The 21525-nt window shown below is 39.2% G+C and overlaps 1 long non-coding RNA gene across 1 annotated transcript; it reads right to left on the bottom strand.

The window, feature by feature from the left end:
• Positions 1-5030: 5030 nt before the first annotated feature.
• On the bottom strand, positions 5031-17918 carry LOC140476755 (uncharacterized). Its single transcript, XR_011960593.1, has 3 exons — positions 17686-17918; positions 10603-10698; positions 5031-6304 (listed from the first exon to the last, which is right to left on the bottom strand). It is a non-coding gene; the product is annotated as an uncharacterized lncRNA (long non-coding RNA).
• Positions 17919-21525: the final 3607 nt, after the last annotated feature.

The following is a 21525-nucleotide window of genomic DNA, read 5'->3' on the forward strand; positions in this document are numbered from 1 at the left end:
GTACTCAATTGGACATATGAAAGTGTAAATGTTTATCCCTCTGAATAATCCAATACATACACAACAGATAGAGAACTAAATAACGATATTCTCTGCAGAAATTGACTTTGTGAAAAATTACTTGGCCAATAATTATTAGTTCTCAAAAGGCAAAAGAATAAAGCATGAAACCTTCGAGATGGCTTTCAGTTAGCATTGGACATGTCAATCAGTGTTAGCAAAAATATACAACTGTCTCTAGGACCTCTGCAGATGCAGTTTCCTCAGGAATTGTCAGGAAGAATTCTTTCAGATGCTTCTCAAGAGAACACCTGGATCTGAATTTCAATTGGGCAGCACAGTGGCACAGTGGTTAGCACTGCTGCCTCACAGCGCTAGAGACCTGGGTTCAATTCCTGCCTAAGGCTGTGTGGAGTTTGCACATTCTCCCTGTGTCTGCGTGGGTTTCCTCTGGTTTCCCCCCACAGTCCAAAAATGTGCAGGTCAGGTGAATTGGCCATGCTAAATTGCCTGTAGTGTTAGGTAAGGGGTAAATGTAGGGATAAACTGGCGGGGCGGTGTGGACTTGTTGGGCCAAAGGGCCTGTTTCCACACTGTAAGTAATCTAAAAAACAATTCTAGCACCAACCTCAAACCAGAAGTTTCTCAGGAAGGCAGAAGCTGAACTGGGGTGCTGCTTTCTTTTAGCAGACTTTGACCCTGACAACCATGAAACCAATCACCCAGTTTCCAGTGGATAGGTTTGAGTAACTAGCTTAAACTACGTGATTCTATATTTATTCTTACATGGGATATAGGTATTTTGGAAAGGCTTGTTGTCTATCCCTATTTGCCCATGAAGCTAATGGCTTGCAAGGCCATTTTGGAGGGTATTACTGTGTATTTGAAGTGACAGATAGGCCAGAACCAATTTAGAACAGCAAATTACCTTCCTTAAATTGACATTAGTGAATGAGATGGTTTTTTTGTGATAGTCGGTGATAGTCTCAGCACTGGTGGTCATGAAAGTATCTTTGCATATTACATTAATTAATGTGTACTGGGTATTGATTCTTCCAGAGCATTTGTCTAGGCCTTTGGATTATTAGTCATTATTACCATGACACCCATCTCCCCTACAGGATGCATAAGAAAATAAGTTTGGGGTCATTGTGAGAGATGTGACAGATAAGAAGGATGCAAATGTAACTTCTTTGCAAACTTCATTCTTGACTTTTTTTAACAAGTTGAAGCATGTGAGTAACCTGGTTTTTATACCTTTATGGCTACATGACACTTAACTATATTCAGTGTCATCTATTATCATTTTGTCCATTGATAGGTTTTTGGTAGTTCATTTTATAATTCACAAGCTACCTTCTCAAATTCAAAAGCTCCTCTTCATTTGGTATTGCCTGCAAATCGATTCAGTTTGTTTTGAGTTTCCATTGCAATGTCATCGATATAATTTTTGAAACAGGAGAGCTCCCAACAGTGAACTCAAAGACAACTCTTCCAGCTTGACGTTGATACGAAAGAGTGCCTCATACTCCACGTACTAGAACCTAATAATCGACAATTTCCACAGAGCTGTTCAGTGGAGCATTTCTGCGAGGACTCTGGCAAGATGACTACACTTTACAGAATTATATTTGCAGTTACATTTTATTTTGCTCAAAAAGTCCACAATCTGCAGATAGTCAATACAGGCAGTCAGTCCATGTAAAATTTCATGAATTCCACTTTGGAAATAGAACCAGTCTGACTCAAGATTTGGATACAGTCAGACACTGACCTTACACCTTTATTGCATTATATAAGCTGAGATGTCACTTTTCTTTCATAAAACCTTACTTTATCTCAAGAACGTGACTTAAAATAAGTTCTGGGACTTGCATGTCAATGAACCAAAAATTACAATCCATTCTAAAAGATGAAAGACTTAACAGCAATCTAGGTTTGTTCAATATATCATTTCAGTTGCATGACATTGTCATCTTTTGCTATAAATTCTGTGTCCTATGGCCCTGTTCCGCAGCTGCCTGATAAAGGAGCAGCGCTTCGAAGGCTAGTACTTCCAAATAAACCTGTTGGACTACAACCTGGTGTTGTGTGATTTTTAACTCTAATTAGCCACAGTTAATCTATTGACAAAGCTGAGGAAAACTCTCAGCTGCTTGCTATAATAGTTTTCACATGGATGTAATAGATTCCATGACACTTGTCAAAAAGCAGTAAGGAATTCCTTGATTTCTCCAATCATTATTCCTCCCTCAGCCCCCAACACCAAAAGCAAGTCATTTGCCTCACTATCCATGGCCCTGGACATTCCATCCAGCTGAAGCAATGATTTCCTTCTTACTTCTTTCATTTGGAAAACAGTGTTTACTGCTTGCGATGTAATTCCATTCACACTGGGATACCAAGCACACACTGCATACCATTGTGTGGAACATCTCTCACTCTCAAACATGTCCTTGTTCTTTCTGTCGCCCATGGTTTCACTTCACTAACTCAATCCCACTCTAACCTTTCTATCCTTGGTCTGCCATAGTGTGTTGATGAAGATCGATGAAAGATCAAGGAACAGCCCCGATCTTTCTGTTTGACACTGTACAACTTTCTAGACTTAAAGGTATGTAGTACAATTTTGGGGCATAACCACTGCCTTCATTTTTTTTTGGAATTGTGTTTATGTTTGTTCAATTCTTACTGGTTTCTTTCTTCATGTTGGACAATTTAAACTTCATTTTGAAGTTGGATAGTTGCTATCCAGTCATTCACATCACATATTTTCTTTTTTACATTTTACTCATTTCTACTTCTCTTGACCTTTCTGTCATTTACTACTTCCTGTCGTTCAACATCTTGCAAACCTTCTGTTTTCTTCTTCCTGACCCAAATGGCCCTGCTAGTTGCTTGAATCTTCTGTTGAGAAGTCACCGCAACCTGAAATCAGTTTCTCTCTTTATATACGTTGGCTGATCTACAGAGTTTTTCCAGCACTCTCTGTCTATTTCAAATTTCCATTATATTTGAATTATCCTGCTTTTGCTCACTTCACATCCTCATTGCTGCTTGGAAGATCATTGGTATGCAGAAAATGCCTGCCATGTTTATTTCTCATGAAGTGATCAAGTGATCTATCACCATAATAAAGCTCTTTGTATGGTACGATCTGCCTGCACTGTACACAAAACAAAACTTTTCACTGTACCTAGGTACATGTGACAATAAATAAAATAAAATAAAATCAAGTGTGTTTTATTCTATCCCTGTCATACACCTTGTTCTCAGGTTTCCATTTATATAGCCCTAAATTGGCTTTTATAAAGAATGTGAGAGATAGATAGCTTGTCTTGCCCTTCAACTACATGAACCCAGCACTTATCCATTGGAATCCATTGAAAAGGACAAGCTTCAGCTCTTGGGATTGATGCAGAGTGATCTGCTACTTGAAAAAGCCCTGGAGGCTTTTGAAAGAGGACCTTTAATTCTTGGATGATGCTCAGCAATCAGTTTTGCCAAAGGTGTGTCTGAGACAAGGACAAGCTATCAATCAAAAGAGCCAATTCCGAGAAGCAACAAAGAATTCTGTCCTAAAGAAGACAAATGCTGCCTTATTCAAACCTCATAGCGATCCTTCCTCCCATCAGAACCCCCAACATCGAAATAGCCACTTTGCTAAACACAATCATAACACAGACTAAACACGTCGTTTCATTTTAGCTGATGTGGATTTTTTTCTAATATGCAGGAATACTATTTATTGTTTAGAAATTATATATATAGCTTCGTGTCTAAGACAGCTGCAGCCCATTGTCAAAGCAATTGTACACCCAACAAAATCTAGTTATAAATTACATTTTTCATTATCAGCACAAACTGAAGCCTGTGGACAGAGTGAAGCAGCTGGACTTGAATTCATGAAGCATTTGCAGGCTCCAGTATCAAGTATCATGCAGTACTTCAGGCTTATCATATACTGACTAAATTCAGCTTCAGCCACTGGTGTTAAATCACTAACAAAGCTGAGCTCGGAGAACAGGAATAGTCATCTGAAAAACTATTAACATTGGACTAGTGAACAAGAATGGACTTAATTGACACTTAGGTCAGAGTAATGGTCTCTGACTGAGAAAGGTACTGATGTATCCGGGCTCTGTCAAGGCCAGAGGTCCACATTTCACACAGAACCAGATGTCCAATCCGCTGCATCAGTTGGCTTTGCACTATTTTTCAGTTCCCCTTTGAGCCATGTCTTGCCAATCAGAGGCAAATCCCAAAGTCAGGCATGATTGTGATAAGAAGAATATCATGCAGTGTTGGAAACATATTGATCCATCAGACACTCTGTTACGGTCAATGAGGTGATTGCCAAATGCATTTGTTAGCATTTTTATTTGAAGTCTGTAATCTTCATTCATGGGTGTGTCTTACAGCTGTGAAATGACAGTAACACGGTATTTCTTTATTTGTTCAAGTACAAAGGTGCAAAGGTATCCTATCAATGAAAGCAAAGCCGCAGGACTATAATGTCATTAACTGCATGTGGAAAAGCTTGATCAGGGTGGTTGCATCATTCAAAACACAGTTTAATAGCAATTATTGGAACTTATTAAAGTATAATTATATGAAATACACACTATTAAACTTGTATTCTTTTTGATAGTCTGAATAGCTTAATAACTCAGTGTAACTAGAGGTATCCATTACAAAATCAGTCTTTGCTGGATTTGCATCTGTTCATAAGTAATTTGTTCACCAGTTGTCATCCGAAATATTAATGTTAACAAATTAAATAAAATATTCTGTCTGCTATGTAAGTCTCTTTGGCCCAAAGAACTACATCTATAACTTTCTTGCAAACATTTATTGGTTTTGCTTCAACTGCTTTCTGTGGCAGGGAATTCCATTGTCTGGGTGAAGAAATTTTTCCTCATCTCTGTCTTAAATGGCTTACCCCATATTCTTAGTTACAAATCACACAACACCACATTATAGTCCAACAAGTTTATTTGGAAGCACTAGCTTTTGGAGTGCTGCTCCTTCATCAGGTGGTTGTGGAGTATCAGATCGTAGGATACAGAACTTATAGCAAAACTTTACAGTATGATGTAAATGAAATTGTATATTGAAAACCACTTGGATTGTTTGTTTAGTCACTCATATTTTAGAATGACCATGTTGGTTTCAGTTCTTTCATATGTAAATCCCAGAACGTTTTTTAAAAGATACATTCTCAGGTGAACTTTAACAATAGGTGCCATGTCAGCTCAGATAATGCATTTAAGGTGTGAGGTTAAAGTCTGACTGTCTGTGTCCCAATGTTCAGACTGATTCTATTTCTAAAAAGGGATTTACAGAATATAACATGGATTCATGCAGTTTTTGAGCAAAAACAAACAAGCTGACAATTCAATATCATTTAATGTTGCAATTGAGAACCAATTTCACCCCCAACACATTCGTTAAGATAGCAAACATCTAGTGCAATTCTAATTGTCAATGCGTCCTTCAAAATAAAAATGGCAGATTTAATGATGTTTTGAGCTGGATGATTCTCACAGAAGATTCAATCTTACTATGATTTTACCTTATTAATATCACTGTGCCAATGTAAATAGAGATTACAAGATGGTAAAATCTTATCTTACAAAGTGAATACAAACAATAAATAAAGGATACATTGTTGTAAGCTCACCTTTACAATCTTAGTAAATACAACTCAATCTGTCAAAAATTAAAAACACATCTGATAGGGTGTGGTTTTCTATTTGACTCGATATTGCTTGTGAAATTGCACAATATCTGAGATTAAAGAATTAAATCCTGGGAGACAGTTGGTCTTGAATTATCAAATGTATCAGATTTTACTTAAACGTGTCTTTCATGTACTAACAACACATTTTGCTTGAAGTTACATCATAATGATACAATGCTTCAACATTCTTGTTATATTATCTTGAATATTTCATTCTTAAATAAATTTCTTTTTTTTTAATTCATCAGGTTATATCAAGAGCAAATGACGTTCTCCATTTCAATAGGACTGCAAAGAATCTGATATCATCCCCGCTGAATTAACAATTGTCAAGGCCATATAACCAGGCTGATTAATCCTCGAATTTCCTTCTGTGTTCTGAATGAGAGTACTTGCATTTATATAGTGCCTTTTCACAACCTCAGCATGTCCCAAGCTAACTTTCTGAAGTAAAGTCACTGTTGTCACATAGGAAGTCATTTGCTTTCACTCAGTAATGCAGCTATTTTTCCTTCCCAGGGTGGCAATTTTTGCTTAACCTAAACAGTTAATGCATACAACCTGATAAAAATAAATGAAAAATTCATTATTTTGCATAAAGTGGCCACACACAGATAACAGCTTTTGAAAGTTTTGCAAATCACCCATTCATCTACAATCAAAAAAACATCAGAATTGCAATTCATTTCTCAAAACATCTATTGTTCTTTCTTCTTACAATGTGTACAAGCTTAAAAACATACTTGGAGTCACCACACTTTAACACTCTGATGTCTCTAGTGTTCTCTCTTAATCTTTTCAACTGCTGTTGTCCTGCATGGAGCGGTCCTTGGCTGTTCAGCTAAATGTTGCAGTTATTAGGAGTCATTATTACTCCATTTGAATGATTCAGATGGCAACAATATGGTCCAATAACTTCCACCAATGTTGAACATTCAGCTAACAGATCTACCAGCTTTCAGGAAGGACTCTGACAGATAAGTTGGAGCAGATTGTAGAAAGGAAGGCAAAGAAACCCAATGAGCAAAGGGCCATCTTTGCATTCCTCTAAGGCTAGTGTTTTGTTGGATTTATTTCACTAGAATTTCAAGGAATAATTATCCACACTCTCTAGCAGGCTCTGGATAAACTGGATAATGTAGGATTGGAACATTTATAAATATGAAAAGAAAGTAAATAACATATTAAAACAATAATTTGGTTGCCCCAATGTCCTTTGGGTAAAAACATTGTGAGTGAAATTTTGTAATAAGTCACACAGACTAGCAGATTCCATTATATAACTCTTGTTCAACTGAATGGGTTGGTTAAAGGTCGCATTAAAACAAAACATGTTGGAAATACTCACAAGTCCGACAGTATCTTGTGGAGAGAAAAATAGAGTTAACATTTCAGATCTGTGACCTTTCATCTGAATTACGGATTACAATTTGCCTTAGTAATTTCAGTTAAAAAAAATGTCAAAATTCTCACTCACATTAGCTATTAAATGAACGCCTTTTGGAAAATGCACAGGTGAATGGTAGCATTAGTCTCACTGTGAAAGACATCTATGATTGAATTATAAACAGTTATTGCTTAATGTCCTCTCTGGTGCCAAGTTATATAAGTGACAAATCAAAGGCACTATCTCATTACTGATTTCTGTCAAATAATGAGATAGTGGTGTATATGGAGACATAACAATCATCATGTGCTAGACTCTGAGATGAGAGAAGGAACAGTCTGTGCCTGAGACATGTACTACCTCTGAGTGAATAGAAGTGTATAACAGTGGAAATGCAGGGAGCACTGCCGAAACCTGTCAGCCAGACTATTGTCACCGTTAGGTAGAGGAATGTTTACTAATGTATACCAGGCCAAAACTAATCTGAAAAGGCAGCCATATAAGCATCCATAAGCAGAACAATAAACCAAAACTCATTCTAATGTTGATTCTAAGCCAGAATTTCCGTGCAGTGCTTTTGAATTGTCAGAAGTACCACCCTCCTAGTGACATGTGGCTTTCCTACTCTAGAGCTTAAGACTAACCTAACAACAAGTTATTTATACAGCGCCTGTAATATAGTGAGGCTGTCAGAGGTTCTTCACTGAACAGCAAACAGTTAGGTTTTAAGGAATGTCTTAAGGGAAAATAGTGATGTTAAAAAACAAGGAATTTCGGAGTCTAGAGTTAGAACAGCTGAAGGTAGGCCCACTAATGGTGTGGTGCAGAAAAGGCCAGAACTAAAGGAGCACAGAGTACTTGGAGGACTGGAGGCTGAGAGGAGGATATAGAAAAAGGGATTGATAAAACCATGGAGGAATTTAAGAAAAAAGGTTAATTTTAAGATTGAGGCTTTGCAAGAACATGAAATGAAAAATTGAAGGGAGCCAAGGATGATTTTCCAGAAGTAATGTTGCCAGGTCAAAGATATTTGCTATTTAGATGAATAGGGAATCCTCCCTATGTTCTAGCCAAAGACTTAGCGTCTTAGAGATGTACAGCACGGAAACAGACCTTTCAGTCCAACTCGTCCATGCTGACTAGATATTCCAACCCAATCTAGTCCCATTTGCCAGCACTTGGCCCATTTCCCTGTGAACACGTCCTATTCATATGCCATCCAGATGCCCTTTATAATGCTGTAATTGTACCAGCCTTCACCACATCCCCTGGAAGCTCATTCCATACACGCACCACCCTCTGTGTAAAAACATTGCCCCTTAGAACCTTTTTATATCTTTCCCCTCTCACCCTAAACCTATGCCCTCTAGTTCTGGACTCCGCCACCCCAGGAAAAAGACCTTGTCTATTTATCCTATCCATGCCCCTTATGATTTTGTAAACCTCTATAAGATCACCCCTCAGCCTCCGACGCTCCAGGGAAAACAGCCCCAGCCTGTTCAGCCTCTCCCTATAGGTCAAATCCTCCAACCCTGGCAACATCCTTGTAAATCTTTTCTGAGCCCTTTCAAGTTTCACAACATCCTTCCAATAAGAAGGAGACAAGATTTACATGCAATATTCCATAAGTAGCCTAATCAATGTCCTGTACAGCTGCAACATGACCTCCCAATTCCTGTACTCAATACTGTGACCAATAAAGGAAAGCATACCAAACATCTTCTTCACTATCCTATCTACTTGGGATTCTACTTTCAAGGAGCTATGAACCTGCACTCCATGGTGTGACACCATGCTGAGTTTTAACCTATCCTTAAACACAATGTTGCCAAGTGTTCTTACAAGCAGGATTTCTGGATAAGAATTGTGAGTGAGAATGTTTGCTGGTGTTCTTCCTTCTGTTCTAGGGTAGTGGGGAAAATTGTAATGCCCCCTAGGCTTGTCCTTCATGAGATCAGCTAACACGATCACACTGAGAACTTTAGTGCTCACTTCATTAATCAAGAACCATTGTTGATGGACTGAGGGCAACAGCAATAACAGCAACTTGCACTTATACAGCACCTTTAATGTAGCAAAACATCCTGACATGTTTCATGGACAAATATCAGACAAATGATAAAAACTGAGACCAGACCAGTGGAAGGGACAATAATACTGGTGGTTAAATCCTTGATCAGAGTGGTTGACATTAAGGAGTGTCTTAATTGAGAAGAAAGGATTAGAGAGGTTTAATAATGAAATTCCAGAACCTGTAGTTTAGACACATTGGCCCCAATAATTGAGCAAATAATAGGTTGGGATGCTGCAAGAGGTAATCTAGGATACTCAAATGATGCCTTTTTAAGAAGAGGATTTCTTTTTGGTTAAGAGAAAGGACTCAGCCAGTCCTTCACTTCCCCATCCTTAAATTTGGTGAGAAAATTTACTTTAATAATCCCTTGTCATATTTCATTTCAATTTAATAACAATTTAGTTCAGGGCTATTCAAACAAAGCTTAATGTCTGCATAATTAGCTTTCCTTAACTGTGTTACCTGACAAGTCTCATTAAACATAACTCTGAGAATCACAAGCTAAACAGACATTGTAACTATGATGAGAGTGCTTGGAACTAACTAAGTAAGGATATGTGAATATTTGTTTGATGTACAAAGATTATTCATAAAACATAAGCCATTGAAGATTTTCTGTGAAATTAAAGCTGCAACTAACAGTAACATATTGTCAACTTTACATTATAATGCTCCACTTTAGTTAAAAATATATTTATTGAGAGGCCTTAAATTTGTACTTGAAATGACTCATTTAAAAAACCAGGTTACATTTTAATCCCAGGAAATACAAAGTTGACTAAGTAAGTGGAAGAAGCCAAATTGCAAATCTTTTCACCAAAGGCTAATTAAGGAAGCAAGCTCATGGGCTTGTATTGGAAACATCACTTAGTTCCAGACATTGGCTCCCGAATAAAAATTTCAAGGAGCTATCTCAGCAGTTAAGGAAGGAGGAGTTGAATCAAACAGGCCTGAACTGTCCTGATTTCAAAATCCCTGATCTGTGCTAAATTAGAGTATCTCATCAAACTAAGGAGGATGCAAACATACTCTAAATAATTTCAATGCTCTGGGCTAAGGAGGAGGAGAGAAAAATTAGGCACTGTTCCACACTCCTCTTTCCTAAATGCTGCTTTATAATATAGGTGTGAATGTTGGTTGATGTTGGCTTAAGAGCTGAAAATGTGTTGCTGGAAAAGCGCAGCAGGTCAGGCAGCATCCAAGGAACAGGAGAATCAGGAAGAAGGGCTTATGCCCGAAACGTCGATTCTCCTGTTCCTTGGATGCTGCCTAACCTGCTGCACTTTTCCAGCAACACATGTTCAGCTCTGATCTCCAGCATCTGCAGTCCTCACTTTCTCCTCGAAGATGATAACTGGGCTTAGCAATGATGATGTCCCTAGGCACCTTCCCACTCACCTTCTCCTCTATCTACTGCCCCCGCATCCTTTTGCAGTCAACCCCTCCATTATTTTAGAGACCTGGATGAGGCTTGGGAAAGCTTCAGCACCTGTCCTGTGGAAGCAGAACATGAGTCAGCATTTTAAAGTGAGGAGAACGTGAGAAAAAACAAGCCTTGACTTGTTCCTGAACACATCTAACTGTGATGGAACTTAACAGTAAGTTTAGCTTCCTTCCATTGAGCACAAGTCAGAGAGTCTATACAAAACAGGCAGAGGCCATTGAGATCATGGAAGCCTTCTCAGAGAAATTCCTTCAATCCAATTTCCCCATTGTAGCCCCATAACCTTGCAAGTTGATTTCCCATGAGTGCCCATCCAAACTTTTTCTCAAACTCTTAGTTTTCTCCACTTCTACGAGTAGACAGTGAGTATCATGTCACTATCACTCACTGTGTAAATAAGTGGGAACCCAATCAATATTCCTCTCAAAAAAGTCCCTGTCCAGACCAGCCATGTCACGACTCTTCTAAATATTAGTCATTCAGTTTTCATAAGAAGCAAAATAGGCATAGGAGCATTGGAACACAAGTAGGATATTCAATCTTTCAAGCTGGTTCCTCTATTCAATGAAACTGATCTGTGACCTAATTCCATTTAGTTGCCTTTGGCCCATATCCCTTAATGCATTTGCTGAACAAAACTTTATTGATCTCAGATTTAAAAGTAACAACTGATCCTGCTTACACTGCTATTTGTGGAAGAAAGTTTCAAACATCTACCACCCTTTGTGCGTAAAAGTGCACCAAAACTCTCCCCTGTACAGCCTGGCCCTAATTTCAGACTCTGCCCCTTAGTCTAGAATCCTCAACAAGTGGAAATAGTTTAACTTTATCGCCTCAGTCTTTTCCTGTTACTACTTTGAAGATTGTGATCAGATCACCCCATAACCATCTAAATTCTAGACAAACCAGGCCCAATTCGTATAATCTCTCCTCATAGTTTAACCCCCTAAAGTCCAAGTATTATTTTTGTAAGTCTATGTTGTACGCCTAATATATCCTTCCTAAGTCGGAGAGTATGGTGCTAGAAAAGCACAGCCAGTCAGTCAGCATCATGGAGCAGGAGAGTCAACGTTATGAGCATAAGCTCTTCATCAGGAATATGGGGATGGCCCAAGGGGGCTGAGAGATAAATGGATGGGGGGGTGGGAGGTAGCTGGGAAAGTGATATTTTCCTCCGCCCACCTTATTCCAACTTGGCACCGCCCTCTTGAACTGTCCTACCTGTCCATCTTCCTTCCCACCTGTCTGCTCTACCTTCCTCTCTGACCTGTCACCTTCACCCCAACTTCATCTACCTATCACCTTCCTAGCTACCTTCTGCCCAGCCCCACCCCTCCTCCAATTTATCTCTCAGCCCCCTTGGATGAAGAGCTTATGCTCGATACGTTGACTCTCCTGCTCCTTAGATGCTGCCTGACAAGCTGTGCTTTTCTTTCACTCTGATCTCCAGCATCTGCAGTCCTCACTTTCTCCTACCCTTCCTAAGGGCTGGTGCCCTAATACTCACAGTACTCCAATAGGGTCTAACCAGGGTTTTGTATAGCTGCAGCATAACTTCTGCATTTTTGTACTCTAGTCCCCTAGACATAAAGGCCAGCATTCTATTAGCCTACTTGATTATTTTCTACACATGTTTGTGATATTTTAAAGATCTATTGCCTCTGTCTCTTTGGGCATATGCTATATTTAACATGATTCCATCTAGCAAGTACCCTGAGCAGTCCTCTTTCAGTCTAGGTGGATAATCCCACATTTGCTTACAGGAATTCTATCTGCCACAGTTTTCCCCATTCAGTTAGTCTAACAGTATCACTTTATAACTTTATGCAACCATCTATATTGTCTGCAATGTTGCCTAACTTTGTGTCGTTGGCAAATTTGTATATCTGATAAACTATGCCCTGATCCAAGTCATTAATAAATAATGCAAAGAATTAAGGCCCTAACACAGATTCTTATGGGATACCACTGGTCACTTCCTGTCAACCTAAGTACCTAGCCATTATCTTAATTTTCATCATTGTATCATTTGCCATTCAACCAATTTCCCAGCCATGTCAGCAATTTGTCCTCAATTCTGCGGCTCATAGCTGAGTTAACAATTCTTATGCAGGACTTTATCAAATGCCTTCTGGAAGTCTATACAAACAACATCCATAAACATTCCCCTGTCTACTACCTTAGTCAACTCTTCAAAAAAAAATTCAGTGAGGTTAGTCAGACAGAACATAACTGTCATGAATCAATACTGGCTCTCCCTGATTAACTGAAACTGTTTGAGGTGTTCAGTTACTGTAACCTTGAATATAGATTCTAACAATTTCCCCACCATAGATGTTAGGCTAACCGATCTGTACTTCTCTGGTTTTCCTCTTTGTTCCTTTTAAAAAGCAGAGTGACGTGCAATTTTCCAAACTAGGGGGAAACAATCTAGGGAACTCTGAAAGATTATAGTTATGGCATCTGTAGTTAGTGCTCCCCTGTTTTCTTTATCGCCCTTGGCTGGAAACCATCAGTTCCTGGGAATTTGTCAATCTTTAATCCCATTAATTTCCTCATTATCGCTGTTTTATTTATGTTAACATTACTCAGCCTCTGTTGCCAATCCACTATTAATTTCCTTGGGAATTCAAGCATATTATCCTATTTTTCTGCAGTAATTACTGAGGCAAAGTTATTATTCACTATACTTGACATTTTTCGCATAGCCATTGACAATATCTGCACTTTTTGTGACTGAACATTGCTCCTGACCACTAACTTTCTCTGTATGTAAATATAAAATTTCTTCTTTTTAATTTTGCTGTCCCTTGCAAGTTGCTTTTCATAATCTATTTCAGTAGCTCTTATAAGTCGTGTAGTGCCCTTTGCTGGTCTTTGTATCTTTCCTATTCTGCAGGTTCTGTGTTGTTTATTGCATTTTTGTCCACTCTTTCTTTTAGTTTAATGTTGTCCCGTATCCTTTTAGTTGTCTATGGAAGAAGACTTTGTGTAAGTCAACTGTAAATAGTTAACCATAATGTGAAGATGCCGGTATTGAACTGGGGAAGGGAAATGTTAAAAATCAAACAACACCAGGTTATAGTCCAACAGGTTTACTTGGAAACACTAGCTTTTGGAGTGTTTTGAAAGCTAGTGCTTCCGAATAAAACTGTTGGACTATAACCTGGTGTCGCTTGATTTTAAATTAAATGATTAAGAACTGGTGCCAATATTGTCAGGATAATAATAGGGAAATATCACACAATGTCCATGGAGTGTCCCATTTGCATGATTCCTCACACTTCCTGGGGCAAATTTGAACTTGTGCAGACAGCACAAAAGTGGTAAGAGTGATTAAATTAGCTATAGATGAAATTTGAAGGAAAGTGGACAATAAAATCAGTATAGAATAATCATCTATACTCACCTAATTCTGTTTGTAAATAGATTTTCTACTGCTGAACTGGAAGGTTTGTTTTCAGATGTTTTGTCCCCATACTAGGTAACATCATCAATGAGCCTTCAGTGAAGCACCAGTATTTGTGACCCACTTTCTATTTATGTGTTTAGGTTTCCTTGGGTTGGTGATGCCATTTTCTCTTCTTTTTCTCAGAGGGTGGTAAATGGGGTCAAATTGTTGATAGAGTTCTGGTTGGAATGCCATGCTTCTAGGAATTCTCGTACGTGTCTCTGTTTGGCTTGTCCTTGGATAGATATGTTGTCCTAGTCAAAGTGGTTTCCTTCCTCATCTGTATGTAAGGATACGAGTGATAGTGGGTCATGTCTGTCTGTGGCTAGTTGATGTTCATGTATCCTGGTGGCTAGTTTTCTATTTGTCCAATGTAGTGTTTGTTACATTTCTTGCTAGGTATCTTGCAAGGCTGCAGAATGCTGAGAGAAATGATTGATGATGCCCACAACAGACTCCATAAGTACAAAGTACATGCCAAAAAACTTTACTCACTAACTCTACAGACCATGAGTGGACAGACATAGTACAATGAGCCATAGACATTAGACAGTGACAAACACAGAAAATGAAAATGATAAAAACTAGCCCTGCAGAAATAGACAAGACAAACTCACACAAAATAACGACACAGGCAACACAGAAGCATGGATAAAAAAAACCTTATCTGACCGACCCTTAACAGACACTGAGAAAGCCATCTTAGTAAGAGGATTAAATTACAACTTCCTGGATGCGGAATAGAAAGATTTCTTAGCAGCATTCGAAATAATACTGAAAGACAACGAACTCACGTAAGAAACGCAGCCAACAATTAGACAAAGAGTCACACCAACATTAAGCAGAAAAAAAAACACACTCAATACACAAGAAAGGAAGGCCTTAGGAGGACTGAAAAAAGATAAAATAATTGTTATCCTACCTGCAGACAAGGGACGCTTGACATCACCAAAAAAGATTGTCAAATAGAGACATGCATGAGAATTCCAAGAAGCATGGCATTCCAACCAGAACTCTATCAACTCTATTGACTTAGACCCCATTTACCACCCTTTGTGAAAAAGAAGAGGAAATAACATCACCACAGGAAATGACATCCCAACCCAAGGAAACCTAAATAGATGAATAGAAAATGGTTCACTAACACCAGTGCTTCACTGGAGGCTCACTGATGACGTTACATAGTATGGTAATGAAACATCTGAAAACGAACCTTCCAGCTCTGCAAGCAAACTTACATCCAGAACCTCAACCTGATCTACAAATCTGCTCAAAACTCACTAGTTTTTCTACTAACATTATCCAGGATTACCTTTATATATACCGAAGGAGCCCTAGCAAATGCAATATACTATATATAGGATAAGATTCTATATAGCCTGCTAGTTTAGAACTGTCTTTGTAATTCTAGTAGTTATGTGATCTTATATTACTGATGATGAGGATTACCTTATTTACACATTAACACTAACCCTTTACACTGCTATTTCAAGTTTTTATTGTGCAGTTTTACCTATGATCAACTTAGTATCTATCAATGTCCATACATTGAGAGGGAGAGTTAGTCCTTTCATGCTGTTGTTTACGATCGTGAAATATCGTGTCAAATATTTGGTATTGAGACCTTTCTTAAAAGTATTCATCATGCAAAAAAATGGCTGGAGCATTTTACAGCACTGTTCCTTATCGCCATTATGAGCAGTCCCCCCTCTCAGTGAACATTGTGCTACCCTTCCCTGAACTGACAGAAATTGGACAGTAAGACTGTTATAGATCCATTGCCTGTTATATTAATATTATTTCCACTTGTTCAACATGCCTCATCTTCCAAGAGGAATGATGACCTTTCGTTTTTTATTCACTCCTGGATGTGTGTCTCGCTGGCTAGGCCAGCATTTATTGCTCATCCCTAATTGCCCAGTGGGCACTTAAGAGTCAACTTCATTGTTATGGGTCTGGGGTCACATGTAGGCCAGATCTGGTAAGGATGGCAGTTTCTTTTCCTAAAGGACATTAGTGGACCACATAAGCTTTTCCTAACAATGAATTCATAATTATCATCAGACTCTTAATTCCAAATTTTTATCGAAGTTACCTTCCATCTGCCCTGGCAAGATTTGAACCCATGTAAGAACATTATCTGGATTAGCAACCGAGTGAAATTTACCACTATGCTGTTGCCTCCTAGTGGTATTTTAGCTAGACTATTAATCCAGAGACCCAGGTAATATTCTGGGGACCTTGGTTTAAAACCTGCCATGGCACATGCTTAAAAATCACAAACACCAGATTACAGTCCAACAGGTTTACTTGAAAGCACTAGCTTTCAGAGCACTGCTCCTTCATCAGGTAGTTGTGGAGCAAGATCATAAGACACAGTATTTATAGCAAAAGATTACAGTGTCAAACAATATATTGAACAAACCTAGATTGTTGTTAAGTCTCATATTTTAGAATGGTTTGCAGGTTTTGGTTCATCAAGCACACACACACAAGCAAATACGCACATTTTCACATGCACTCACACTCACATGCACACACTCACACTCTCTCCCTCTCATGCACCACACATACACACACACACACACACACACACACACATATATAATTCCATGGGGTGAATTTGCATTTGCAGAATTATATTTGCAGACACATTTATTTTTCTCAAAAAGCGCCTACTTTGGAAATTGTACCAGTCTAACTCAAGATTGGGATACAGACACACTCTAACCCCAAAGCTTTAATACATTGTCTGAGCTGAGATGTCACTTTCTTTTGATAAAATCTTAAGTAATCTCGAGAAAATGATCTAAAAGAAGTTCTAGGACTTAGGTCTCAATGAACCAAAACCTGCAACCCATTCTAAAAGATGAAAGACTTAACAGCAATCTAGGTTTGTTCAATATATCATTTCAGTTGCATAACACTGTAATCTTTTGTTATAAATTCTGCTTATGATCCTGCTCGCCAGCTACCTGATGAAGGAGCAGCGCTCTGAAAGCTTGTACTTCCAAATAAACCCATTGAACTGGAACCTGGTCTGATGTGATTTTTAACTTGGTCCACCCCGGTCCAACACTGGCACTTTCACTTTGGTTCATTAATATGTAAATCCCAGAATTTGTTTTTGGTCACATTCTCAAGATAACTTAAGTTTTTATTTTAAAAAAGTGACACCTCAGCTCAGACAATGCATTCAAGGTTTGAGGCAGATGGTGGAATTTGAATTCAATAAATATCTGGAAATAGGAGTTTAATGATGACCATAAAATCATTGTTCATTGTTGGATAAATCCATATGATTTACTAATGTCATTTGAGTAAGCAAACTTCCCTCCTTACCTGGTCTGGCCTGCATGTGACTTCAGATCTGTGGCAATGTAGTTGACAGTTAGGGATGGCCATTAAATGTTGGCCTGGATAGTAATGGCTATGAACGAATAGAAATGAAATCACCGGCGCGAAGTTCCTGCTTCTCCGTATGACTCTATATCTGCATCTGTCGTCCTCTAATTCTGACCTCACCTGTTCTCTACATCTCTTTGTGTCTCTCTTTACAACATTAAATGCCCTCCTTAAAGCATACCTCTTTGACCAAGCTTTGGACCGCCTGTTGAAATATTCCATTGTTTGACTTTGTGTCAAAATGTGTTTGATGACTCTCCTGTGAAGCACCTCAGAGGACGTCAGGTAATTGCAAGTTGGTGTTACTGTGAAGTACCAAGACAATTGAAAACTTATGCAGGTCTACTTGATGGCACTGAACAATAACCAGAGAAATTATCAGCTGTGATAAAAAAGGAAACATAATAATAGCTTACTCCAGAAAAAGATCTAAGACATTTCATGTTATTGAAGAATTGACAAGCAATTAAAAATGCCAGACACTGCCACTATCTCAATTTAAATTTCTACATGTTCTGAAAGGAAGTGGTTTTAGCTTAATTTGCAAGCAGAAGGAACTATATTCAGAATGTGCAATATCTCATCAGTGTCTTTGCATCAAAATACAGGATGTGGTTCAGGGCCAACTATAGGCAAAGCACCTATAGCCAGGTTTCTTTGCATGAATTTCTCACCTGTTTGGTTTCTGAAAAGGAGGACTACATAGCACAAGTTGCAAAAAGCAGTGAATTCAAGTTGACAACATCGGGGCTAGATGTAGGAGGGGTTTAATGAAAAATGAAACTGTGTTTTCTTTTTATTTATTGATGGGATGTAAGCATCATGGTCGGTCCTCTGGTTGCAGACAGGTTCTGTTCTTCAGTCCGTTCGGAAGTTGATTTGTTTGAAATTGGAACTTAGTGCGGGACAATATAAAAGAGCCATTCATAACTACAGGAACTGTTTGTATGTTGGATCTTTACAATTACACCCGTGAATGGGATCGCGTTCGGAAGTTCAATTGTTCGTAAGTTGGACATTGGTAAATCAGGGACCCCTGTACTGGTCAGGACAACATTTATTGCCCATTTCCATTAGCCTTTGAGAAGGTGGTGAAAGGCTGCCTTCTTGAATTAATGCAGTCTATCTGGTGAAGACTTTTTCTTATTGCCCCATTGGATTTGGATGTTGCTGCCTGGGCCAGCATTTGTTGCACATCCCTAATTGCCCTTGAGTGATTTAGTGACCATTTCTGAGGCAAGTTACAGTCAACCAAGTTGGGCTGAATATTCTTTTTCCTTGGTCAAAAGTCACACAACATCAGGTTATAGATCTATGGGGTCATTTGAAAACACTAGCTTTCGGAGTGCTGCTCCTTCATCAGGTGCCAGTGAGAGAGAAAGACCTTAGACACAGAATTTAAAAGGAAAAGATCAAAGGGTCATACAACTCATGCAAATGAATTGAACACATTTAAGATGGCTCTTAGATCCTTAATCAGTTTGGATGGCAATGCAGGTTTCGATCGATTAATATGCGAATCCCAGAATTTCTTTCACGTCACTGCCCCGAGATAAGTTCAGGTTTTACCAACATAAAGGAGGTAACACCTCTGGTCAGACAATGTATTTTGCTGTTTTCCTCCCAGTTCCTCAACACTCATCACATCACCTCATTGCCAGCTCCAGTTATACAGAGCTCGGTACGCCAGGATAATGTGGCACATTCGTTCCAGTTTATACAGGAACCTCTAGCCCCAGATTATTCCAAGCTGTAGGACACATTTTATCTGCCCCACAATGGCCCTGGTCACAGCATTTGCAGCAAAATGGCCAAGGTGCCACACTGACTGAGTTACATTTAAAAGGGAGTGACTGCAATCACCCAGAGCTTTGACCTACTTTGACAAGTAGTCCTTAGACATGACTGACCAGTCTTCTGACTGCTGTGAATGCAGTTCCTTGACTGACAATGTGCAATTCCCCTGACTGCTTGCAATTGCCCTACAAGGCTGACTGGTACTCACTCTCTGGATTATAGTGTCAACCTTATCCGCTTGTGTTGCTGCAATCAGGGATCTGTGGATCTGTATGCCCAGATCTCTCTGTATGTCAATACTCCTAAGGGTTTCTGCCAGATATTGTATAATTTGCACCTGAATTTGATCTTCCAAAAAAGCATTAACTCACATTTGTCTGCTATTTCTCTGTGCAAATCTGCAATCTATCAATATCCCACTATATCCTGTGACAATCCTCCTCAATATCTGCAACTCCACCAATTTTGTTATCATCCACAAACTTACTAATCAGACCACCTCCATTTTTCCTCTGGATCATTTATATATGTTACAACAATAAAGGTCCTAGTACTGATCCCTGAGAAACACTACTTACTGATTTCCCATTCCAAAAGTACCCTTCCACCACTACTTGCTAAATTCTATGACCAAGCCAGTTTGTATCCATTTAACCAGCTAACCCCTGATTCCAAGAGATTCTACCTTCTGTACAGCCTTCCATGAGGTACCTTATCAAATGCCTTACTACATTCCATGTAGAAAACATCTGCTGCCCTTCCCACATAAGTAATTTTTGTCACCTCCTCAAAAACCTCAATCACGTTGGTGAGACATGACCCTCCCTGCACAAACCCATGCTACCTGTCACTAACATGTCCATTTGCTTCCAAATGTGAATAAATCCTGTCTCTCAGTATCTTCTCCAACAGCTTTCCCACCGCTGACATCAGGCTCACCAGCCTGTAATTATCTGGATTATCTCTGTTTCCTTTTTTAAACAAAGGAGTAACATTGGTCATTCTCCAGTCATCTGGAACCTCACCTGAAGCCAAACAGTATGCGAAGATATCTGTTAAGATCCCAGCTATTTCCTCCCTTGCCTCCCACAGTATCCTGGGATAGATCTGGTCCATCCCTGGATACTTGTTTACAATCATGTATTTCGAGGCACCCAGCACTTCCTCTTTCGGTATGTTGACCTGTCCAAGAGTATTCATACACCTTTTGCTTACCTCAACATCCCTCACATCCCTCTCTTTGTGAATACCGATGTAAAGTACTCATTAAAGATCCCACCCATTTCCTTTGGCTCCACTCAACCTCCCTCCTTTATCCTTTGCCAATGTGGTCAATGAATTCTGTGTGTTTACTCTCCCATATCTGGATACTCTGTACCTGCTCAGAGACATCTATTGCCCTGACACCAGGGAGGCAACATACCATCCTGGTGTCTCTGTTGCTGCTACTGAAACTCCTGCCTGTGCCCCTGATTATTGAATCTCCAATTACTATTGCTCTACCATGCTTTGTCCCTTTCCTCTGCACAGCAGGGCCAGCCGTGGTGCTACTGGCTGCAGCTGCTTCTGTCATCTGATGGGACAACCCCTTCACCAGTATCCAAAACTGAATAGTTATTTCACAGGAAGACAGCTGCAGGGAACACCTGCACTGACCTCCTATCCTGTCTAGTGGTCACCCATTCATCTTCTGTACTTAGGGTGTGACCATTTTTCTATGACTATTATCCATGATGCTCTCCACCATTTGTGTGGTCCTCATGGTCTCCAACTGATGGTCAAGGCAGTCCATTCATTCAGTGAACAGCTGAAGCTGGTACACATCCTGCAGATATGGTGATCAGGAATGCTCTCAGCATCTGCTGCTGGCTTGTCCTGAAAGGAACATGCCCGAACTGAAACCAGGTCCAAGAACCCCCAGGCTTGACTTTAAATCTTCCCCTGTCTAGGCTCCTCTCTCTGGCTCCTGCTGCTGGCTCCTCCTGAAAGGAATGTGTCTTATCCAAAACAGTTCTCACTCTCCTTCGTTATGGACTCAGGTAAAGGTTCCTTAAATACAAACAAAGCAGGAGAGACAACACAAACTTGCCTGACTCAAGGTACAGATTCCCACCCTTTTCTTAATTTCAAAAATATACTTTATTCATAAAAAATATCTTTATATATATATGTAGACACAAATGCAGTTCGGTTCTGTACAGTCACATATGAAGAAAACAAGCAA

This window comes from Chiloscyllium punctatum, chromosome 5 (assembly GCF_047496795.1).
Source record: "Chiloscyllium punctatum isolate Juve2018m chromosome 5, sChiPun1.3, whole genome shotgun sequence".
In the NCBI taxonomy this organism is placed as follows: domain Eukaryota; kingdom Metazoa; phylum Chordata; class Chondrichthyes; order Orectolobiformes; family Hemiscylliidae; genus Chiloscyllium; species Chiloscyllium punctatum.